An 8,975-nucleotide genomic window follows, 5' to 3' on the forward strand; every position below is an offset into this window, starting at 1 on the left:
CACGTCTTTTGTATCTGTTGTAATGTTTCCCTATAATTTTCTCATTTTGATAGTTTGGGATTTCTTTCTTTTCTTTTTTAAGGAATGAATTCAGGATCTCAGAGACAGGTCACTGTTCAAAGTGTTTTTCATGGGAATGAAGTGCATGAGACAGTATACCAGAGCCCCTGTAAAAGGTGGATAGAATAGTGGCCTGTCTGTAATTCCAGTCTTCAAAGGCAGAGAGAGGACCCCAGAGCAATCCACCTAGTGAGACTAGGCTTATCAGCGGGCACTCGGTTTGACTGAAAGACTCTGCCACAATGAATAAGTCAGATGAGTGATGAGGATGATTTCTGACATCAATCACAGGTCTTCACGTGCATGAACACACAGGTACACATGCACCCTTACACACATGTGCACCACATTAATTCACAGAAAACTGAAGAAAGAAAAAAATGAACAAATACTTTCATTGAATCTTTAATGTTTTTGTTTACAATGTTATTGAATTTGTACCCAGTTTTAATAATTTTTTACATATTTATTGATTTTGATGTGACTTATTCTTGTTTATCCAAGACTGTGCAGTGTATTGGAAAGTTATTCATTTGCAATCCCTCGGAATATTTTATTTATTTATTTAATAATATTTTATTTATTAATTTAATTTTATGTGTATGAGCGCATTGTATGCATATATAGTGTGCCCATGTCATGCAATACCCATAGAGCTCAGAAGGAGGTGTCAGATCCCCTGGAACTGGCGTTATGGACAGTTAATATTTTATTTATTAATTTAATTTTATGTGTATGAGCGCATTGTATGCATATATAGTGTGCCCATGTCATGCAATACCCATAGAGCTCAGAAGGAGGTGTCAGATCCCCTGGAACTGGAGTTATGGACAGTTGTTAGCCACCATGTAGGTTCTGGGACTTGAACTTGGGTCCTTTGCAAGAGAAGTCAGTGCTCTTAACAGCTGAGCCATCTCTCCAGCCCCATCTTTTATTTTTTTGAGATGGGGTTTCACTGTTTAGTCCAGACTGGCCTGGAATTCACTATGTAGATCAGGTTGGACTCCAAACTCCAGATCCTTCTGCCGCAGCCTCCCAAGTGGTGCTGGGATTATTGGCATGAGCCCATATATATATTTTCTTTTTGCCTACTTTCCCCTAATATCTTTTCCTTTATATTTATTATTCTTTCTTCAGTTATGGCCTGCACAATGTTTTCCCAAACCTTGGGGAATTTTTTTTTTTTTAAATCTCACTGATAAAAGACTCCCATATTTCCCCCAAATATTCACCTGCTGTGCCAAGCCCTTTGCAAACCCAGAGCCATGTGGGGTAGATGGGGTTTCTACAGTTCTGTCTTAAGTGAGTTCCTGCGGCACCTTGTCCACAGCCCTGACAGCTGTTGGGGAGGTGTCTCCTTCCCCCAGAAGGTGGGCATGTTCTCAAGTGAATTCAGATCTATGTTCTTGCTCTGGGGAGGTAGACCCTTGGGCAGAGGTCCAGCTCTGCAGTGCAATTAGATGCATTGTTCATATTTGCAACTTTTCTCTTTGCCACGGTGTTTTCTACCTGGAGCTTAGGTTTGACTCCCATGGACATCTTGTGTGCCTTTCTTTCCCTACCTGCCTCTGTACGAGCAAGAGTAATCACAGGATCATAGTGTTGGTCTTAGGGTAGAGTTCAGTGAGAAATCTTTTTATCTAATTTTCTCATTTCACAGATGAGGAAATGGAGGCCTAAGAAAGGTGAGAGATTTAATCAGGCTTACTGTGTGGATACTGATACTACTGCCTGTAGAAGTAAGTCAAGAATTCCCAAAAAGCCCCACAGAAGGGGATTTAGGTTACTGTGAGGCTGTACAAGAGAGGGCTGAATTGAGTCTCATGAGTATCAACCAGGTTCTAGGAGAACTCAGTGTATCTGTCCTACATGTGAATGACATTTTCACTTGCTTAATATCTTACCAAGGGAAGGATGGACTCTCTGGGGCCAGGGAATGTAGCTTAGTGGTAGAGTACTTGCTTAGCATGGGCAAAGTCATGAGTTCAATCCCCAGAAAAACACACACATACACACGCACACAAACACGGAATGGAGGATCTTTGGGGAGGTAGGACTCCCCAGTTCTGAGTATGCTAAGAAGGAGGCTAGAGGTTAGATTCCCACATGGTGACATTGTGGTATGGTTTGCAGATGACTGGAGATGAAGAGAGAGGGATCCTTGAAATCCCATCACACTTGCAAATTCTTAAAACCACTCTAAACTTGGACTGAATTCTGGGTCCAAAAATCTTTCTTCATATTATTTGTTTTTAACTGGGATAAGCTGCCTTTGCCCTGACCACTAGAGTTATTCACAAACACTAGGCTTTCCTGTGCCTCATCAGCCATCTAACACCAACAGAAGTCTGCCATGCTGGGAAATATCTGCAGGCAGGCAAGCCCAGTCTTTCTGGAGCCCCGTGGTTTGGTTTTACATGCTTTACACTCAGGATGTTCTCCCAAACTTCCTCCTTCAGGCAGTGTTAATTATTTCCAAGCCATCTACAGAAATGAACATAGTGTTCATCAATCGATTTATTAAGCACCTACCATAAAACGGTTCCAAATTAGGTGGTATTAAGATGGTCCAAGCATGGATTCAAATTTTTTTAAGCTCTCAGTGCACACACTGCCATAGACAATTTAGTGCTTCACCTGGTCATTCCTTCACTCTCCCAAATGCAGAATGTCATTACAGCCCCAGAAAGGACTTGGTTGTATTTGGGAAGTCTCCATCCTTCCTAGTTCCCTTCTTCCCAGAGAGTTGCTCTAGGGAATTGTGCTAGTCATATTTCCTTTGATGAAGATGGGAGCTAAATCAACTTAAATGGAAAATAATACAATTACTCTAAGCCAACAATCGCCAGCGTGTGACCGTGAGTCCCTGCAGGAGGTTGGACTTCCATCCTAAGCCCTCATTTGCTTTTCTCACTTTCCTTCTTTTCCAAGGCTACCATGGAATTTTCGAGAGGCTTGCTGTCCTGTGGTCTTGCAACAGATTGAATGCAGAAGCACCAGAAATGAGGACCCAGCTGTCTTCCATCAAACTAGAAATAAAATAGATTTACAAAATGTGGAACAATGCCATAGTTCTCACTAAATTCTTTTAAAAAGTAGTTATTTTTTTATAAATTATATGTGTTAATTTATAATGGCGTCATTGCTTTTGAAATGGATTTATAAATATAAAAGTTTCCCAGTATTCATTTCCAGTGTACTATTGGTCAATAGATATAACCCACCTGAATAAAATCTGGAATCAATAATAATAAGTAAATAATAATAAAACCTGGAACCAATCAAAAATAAGTTTTAGGGGTATGTGTGTGTGTGTGCGTGTGTAAGTGTGTGTGTGTGTGTGTGTGTGTGTGTGTGTGTGTGACTGGGAATTGAATTTAGGGCCTTGTGTACATTACCACTGAGCTGTATCCTTAGCTATCTTTTTTCTTTTTTGTTTTGAGACAGGGTCTCTCTAAATTATACTGGCTAGCTTTGAATGCACTGTTTAACCCAGGCTGACTTTGAATTTGTAATTGTTTTATCTCAGCCTTCAGAGTAGTTGGGATTATAGGCCCATACTACCAGGCATAGCTAATGTTTAGAATTTAAAAAGAGAAGTTTAAAAACCACAGTCTAATCTGGTGACAGCTGTTGTCCATGTAAGTGACTCAAATTAATTCAGTCAGATTAGATTATGGAAGACGTTACATTCCCTCTCTAGGGAAGAAGTTTCTCTGCTCTCTCCCATTGGGTGTGAAAGCTTTTAGTCAGTACTGCCAGTGGTGGCCTCTTGCAGCCACGAGCGTCAACATGGACATAGTAGATAGAAGAGTGTTATGGTTTAAATATGAACTATCCCTTGTAGACTCAAGCATTTGAACATTTATCTCCAGCACTGTTTTGGGAAGTTATGAAAACTCTTGGCCATGGGGCCTTGCTGGCCTAGAGGCCCCAGTTCTGGCCCAAGTTCTGTTTCCTGGTCTACTGAGAATGTGATGAACTCCAGCTATGCCCTCCCAGTACCACGAACTCTGCCACACCTCCTCCACAGTGATGGACTGGACCCTCTCAAGCAATGAGCCCAAATAAATTCTTCCTCCCTTAAGTTGTTTCTGCCAAGTTGTTTCCGTCACAGTGATGTTTCTGTTGGTTATTTCTGTCACAGTGATGAGAAAAGTCATTAACACCTGGAAAGTGAGAAGTTGGCATGGCTGCATTGGTCCTAAATTTTGGAGAACATTTTACTGTTGTGTACGGTCTATAAACCACCACATTAGATGAGCCCCAGAGGCTTCTCCAAGGTCAAGGAACTACTAAGAAGGAAGAAAGGGGCTGGAAAGGAGAGAAGGCAGCAGGTGTGCACCACGGAAGCCTCGCCATGTCCAGATGTAGAATGTATCATGCAGACCGAGAGAGACAGAAATGTGGGTGCCATGGAGCTGCAGGCCTGGTAGGTTCTTTGACTGCTGGGCTCTGTCAGTGACATTCTCCCTCCTTCCATGTTCTCCAGTCTCCATTCTTCTACTTCTCCAGCTCTCTCCTTTGCAAACCAAACTGTCCATATGTATTTGGATGGGTGGACTCACAGAAGGTTTGTTCCGTTGCTTGACAAGTAGAAGACTCAGTTTCACAGTCTTGGGACTGAGGAGCTGCCACAACCAGTAATCATATTGTCAGCTTGAGAAGAAAGGGGAAATCATCTGGCAGGGTCTCCAGTGGCCCCTTGGGAAATGTTCCTAATACCTTTTTCTTCAGATGGCAATTGTGTTTGTTTCTGGTTTGCTGCTCTCTTCAGGACTTTCAGAGGATTTTGTAGATGAATTTGGGTGAGATGAGGGATATATAAACATGGCAGAGAATTATCTTGTTGCTTTTTGAAACTAGTCTTTCTATTGAAATAGTGTCCCTTCTGGGTTCCAAGTAAATTTGGTGTCAAAGGACTGTCACCAAGGTCTTTGTCAACAGGACCCATAGTGCCCACGGAAGGTACTTCCTGGGAGAGCTGGGATAACTGTCCACTTTTATAGGTGCCTCTTGGCCTTTGAGTCTCAATAGGCTAAAAACTTTTGCTTGGTTTTACATTCTTCCTGGTGGTAGTCAGGGCCAAGAGGAAGTAGGAGTGGAATTGGGGACCTTAAAGAACAAGTTGTACTTAGAAAGAGACCAAAGCTGGAGAGAAATGCCTTGAATTTTAGTTTTTAAAGCAAAAATCACCCAGAAGACACAAAACATACTAGACTTGACATAAGCCCTGGGGAGAATTTATATCCAAGTTAGGATCATCAGAAAGAATTTAATCTTGGGCTGGAGAGATGGATCAGGAGTTAAGAGCAATAACTGCTCTTTAAGAGGACATGGTTCAGTTCCCAGCACCACATGGCAGATAACAACCATCCATAACTCCAGTTCCAGGGGAATCTAATGCCCGTTTCTGATCTCTGTGGGCATTGCATGACATGGGTGCATTTTACACACACACACAGGCAATATACTCATACACATAAAATAAAGAATAAATTAAAAATAATTTAATCTTCCTAGTTCTAGAATGAAACTAAGGCTGTATTCAACCATATTTGAAACTAAAAGTCAGCAAACGAGATGACCTGTTGTATTTAGGTATTTGCATCTATTTTCATTTAACGTTGTATTCTATGTGTGTCTTTTATATCAAAAATGTCATGAGTAATTATTCCTATCACAGTTTAAAAATTTCATAAGGAATGGAAAAAGCATTTTCTAATCTTCATTATTTACCCTTGGCTTTCAGGGATCCTTGCAGCCAAAGAGTGTCTGCTGGTGAATTAGAAGAAACCACAGGGTAATTGCTTTTTGAGCTTCCAGAGTACAACATGAGTTACTTTCCATTGTAAAAATGCTGAGAAGTTGCCCCGAAATTAAACCAATTAGGATAATAAGGGGAGCAGGAGAAGATTAAATTTATTTCCATCCGATTTAACTTATTAATTTCTCAGGGGAGAGGAAATTCCCTACTGTTGATCTCCATGTTTTAACCCATGAGCCCCTCATGTCCCGAAGATGTGTTTGGGATTTGATCCATTTCTGCCTACCTGCTGGGTTTTTGGTTGACTGAAAAGGCTCTGCTTTCTGGAAGGAAGTTTGAAGAATAACAGTCATTGAATAACTTAGTCAACACATTTGTTTTAAGCATTTACTAGAGCCAGGCGTGATGGTACACACCTGTAATCCAGCACTTGGAAAGCCAACTCAGAAAGATTGTCAGTTCAAGACCAGCCTGGTCAGCCTGGACTACATAAAAAAATCTGTCTAAAAAACAAAGCAAAGAAATACAAAGAATTATAGAAAGGTCTGAGTATAGGTGCACAACCGTAATCACAGCGCTTGGGGGGCTGAAGCAAAACGATCGTAAGTTTGAGACTGGCTTGAGCTACTTAGCAAGTCATGACTCAAAAATACAGAAGAGAAAAGAACAAAGCCTCTCCTATTTTGTAGGCACGTTCTACTTTGGCAGAGCACCTGGCCTCTGAAAGCTGATAGTCTAGTGAGACAAAACAGTTCCCGAACACACAAACAAACCAATCAATAAGATAATCAATGAGTGCTGCAGAAATGATGGAACAGAGAAAAGAGATAGAAATTAGTTCCCAGGGCTGAGAAGGTGGCTCCATTAGTAGAGTGCTTGTCTAGCATGCCTGAAGCTCTGGGCTCAATCCTCAGCACCACGTAAGCTGGGCAGGGTGGCACACACCTGCAATTCGAGCACCATGGTGGTAGATCCGGAGCTAGGCTATGTGAGACTCTGTCTCAAAAAATAAAAAAGAAATTTACTTCCCAGCAGTTAGGACAGCAAGGGCAAACACTCTGGGTCAAGAATACACTGAATGTGTCTAAACGAAGTCCCGTGTCACGGAGGGAAGGAGGAAGGAGTGCTGTGCCCATCTCCTTTTCCTTTCTGACTTCTTCGTGACCTACGCAAGCAACATTTTCAACATTTTTCTTCTGCCTGATGACAGGGAAAGCTCACTATAAGGAAAACTGCCAAAGAGGGATTGGTTGGATTCTCATGCCTGACCCTGCTGTTGGTTCTTATGAAACTAATGGCCCTTTCCCAGCCCCATAGGGAATATGGTTTTCCAGCAGGCTCAGGGCTTGGCCTGACCATAATGACCTTGAAGAGCCACTTAGCTCTTCTTCAGCCAGTGGGAGACTGTGTCTAGGGTAGACACTGATACGAGCTATATCATGTCATGGGTCAACTGGGAGGGCTGAAGAAAAAGATTCTAGGATGAGCATCTAGGAATGAATCTTCAAATCACCTCGCAGCCCTGGGCCCCATGAGCTGCTGCCTTTGCTCACTTAATCTGGAGCTGTAGCCACAGAGGACTTGGGGTCTACCTGCCTTGGCTTCTCCTCCTCCAGTTCAGTAGACATCCCATATTGTCCCCCCTCCCCACTCCTAACTCCATTGCAAATCAGGGTCTTGAATGTTGATTCAGGTTGTTAGGTCCCTTGTTCCTCTCAAAATCTTTGCTGAGTGGGTATCTGAACAATGGAGTTTGGGTGTGAGGTCTAGTCTCTGCAGGAGGGGACAGATGCTGGGCAAAGCAATGTACCAGTCTGCTGCCCCAACCAAGCATGATTGTGTCACCTCCACTCTGAGGCTTGGGCCTCTTTCTAGCCACTCTTCTGTACTGTACATGACGGTTGGGACAGCTGCAAAACCACAAGTGATTTTCCTTTACTAGCTTCTGCATTCAGGGGTGTGTGTTCCCAGGCAAGATTTGATTGGATTGGACTGGTTTTATCTGACTGAGGTTTGGAGGAACTGGGAGGAAAGCTAATCAAGAGGGAATGGTGTTCTGACTCTATGCTCCAAGGACAGACAACCATGGTCAGTTTTGCTCATCGTTAGAGCTGCAATGCTATACATGGAGCCTGACATATAGCAGGGATATGGTAAATATTTATTGAGTAAACAGAGAATGGATAAAAGTAGAATTGGGAGAAAAGCCCTTCGGCATTAAATAGTAGGCACATTCATTTGAGCTTGTGTTTGTTTAACAAATGCTAATAACACTTGCTATGTGCTAAGAGCTTCACAAATATTAACTTACTTCTCATAATTGCTTGATGAGATATGTGCTATTATTATTCCCATTTAGAAACCCAGGTACAGAGAAATATGACTGGCCAAGGTCACACAGATACCAAGTGGCAGAGCTAGGAGTACGTGAGACTGGGCTACCACAACTGTCTTGTGCTTCTCAGCGACTTACCAGTTATTGATTTGGTACCTTGGAAGCATACCTGTGACCTGATGTTAGTAAGTGGGTTAATAAGGTGCACAGAACTTGTTCTTATTACTACATCTTCTCTATCTCTGCCCCCCAACCCCCATCCTCTCCTAGTCTCCTCTAGACTATGCCTGCCCAGTTTTCCTCCTTGTTTTTCTTCCATCACAAATGGGACATGTAGGCCTCCCTAATGTCCCATGAACCTAAGGGGGTTTGCCAGCCTAGATGAGTTCCACTGCAGAGGTGTAGATGGGAACAGCATTGCTCACCTGGATCAGAGCAGATCTGAGGACTCTGTTGGCCTGACTGCCATGACTCCCCCAAGAAGCTGCTGGGGAACCCTTGGCAGCACAGAGCATCCCATTCCCTGCTGCCCCTCTGAGCCCAGTGATCACTCTCTCCTTGGCTGGTTTATTTGAGGGAAATGGATTCCTTGTAAAGTTAGAGATAGAGACAGCTCTGTGAAGACTCGGGGGCCCTAGGGAGCATGGTGTTTGCAAGTGCACTGGAGGGCTGGCTCTCCTTACAGGGGCAGTCAGGATAATTTGAAAAAAAAAAAAAAAAAAAACAAAACACACTGAGAAAGCACAGAGTCCTTGCTAAGTCTCTCATTTGTATTTTAACAGGTTTAGTAACAGGTAAGGGACTGAATTTCTG

The 8,975-nt window shown here is 42.6% G+C and overlaps 1 long non-coding RNA gene across 1 annotated transcript in view; it reads left to right on the forward strand.

Annotated features, from left to right (window-relative positions):
• Nucleotides 1-3,118, forward strand: part of LOC115068916 — a 50,570-nt gene extending 47,452 nt beyond the window's left edge. The window contains exon 3 of the long non-coding RNA XR_003848257.1: nucleotides 2,992-3,118. This is a non-coding gene — a long non-coding RNA (uncharacterized LOC115068916). The remainder of the gene's footprint in view (nucleotides 1-2,991) is intronic.
• The last annotated feature ends 5,857 nt before the right edge of the window (nucleotides 3,119-8,975 follow it).

This window comes from Nannospalax galili, unplaced genomic scaffold (assembly GCF_000622305.1).
Source record: "Nannospalax galili isolate Female #2095 unplaced genomic scaffold, S.galili_v1.0 scaffold127, whole genome shotgun sequence".
Classification (NCBI taxonomy): domain Eukaryota; kingdom Metazoa; phylum Chordata; class Mammalia; order Rodentia; family Spalacidae; genus Nannospalax; species Nannospalax galili.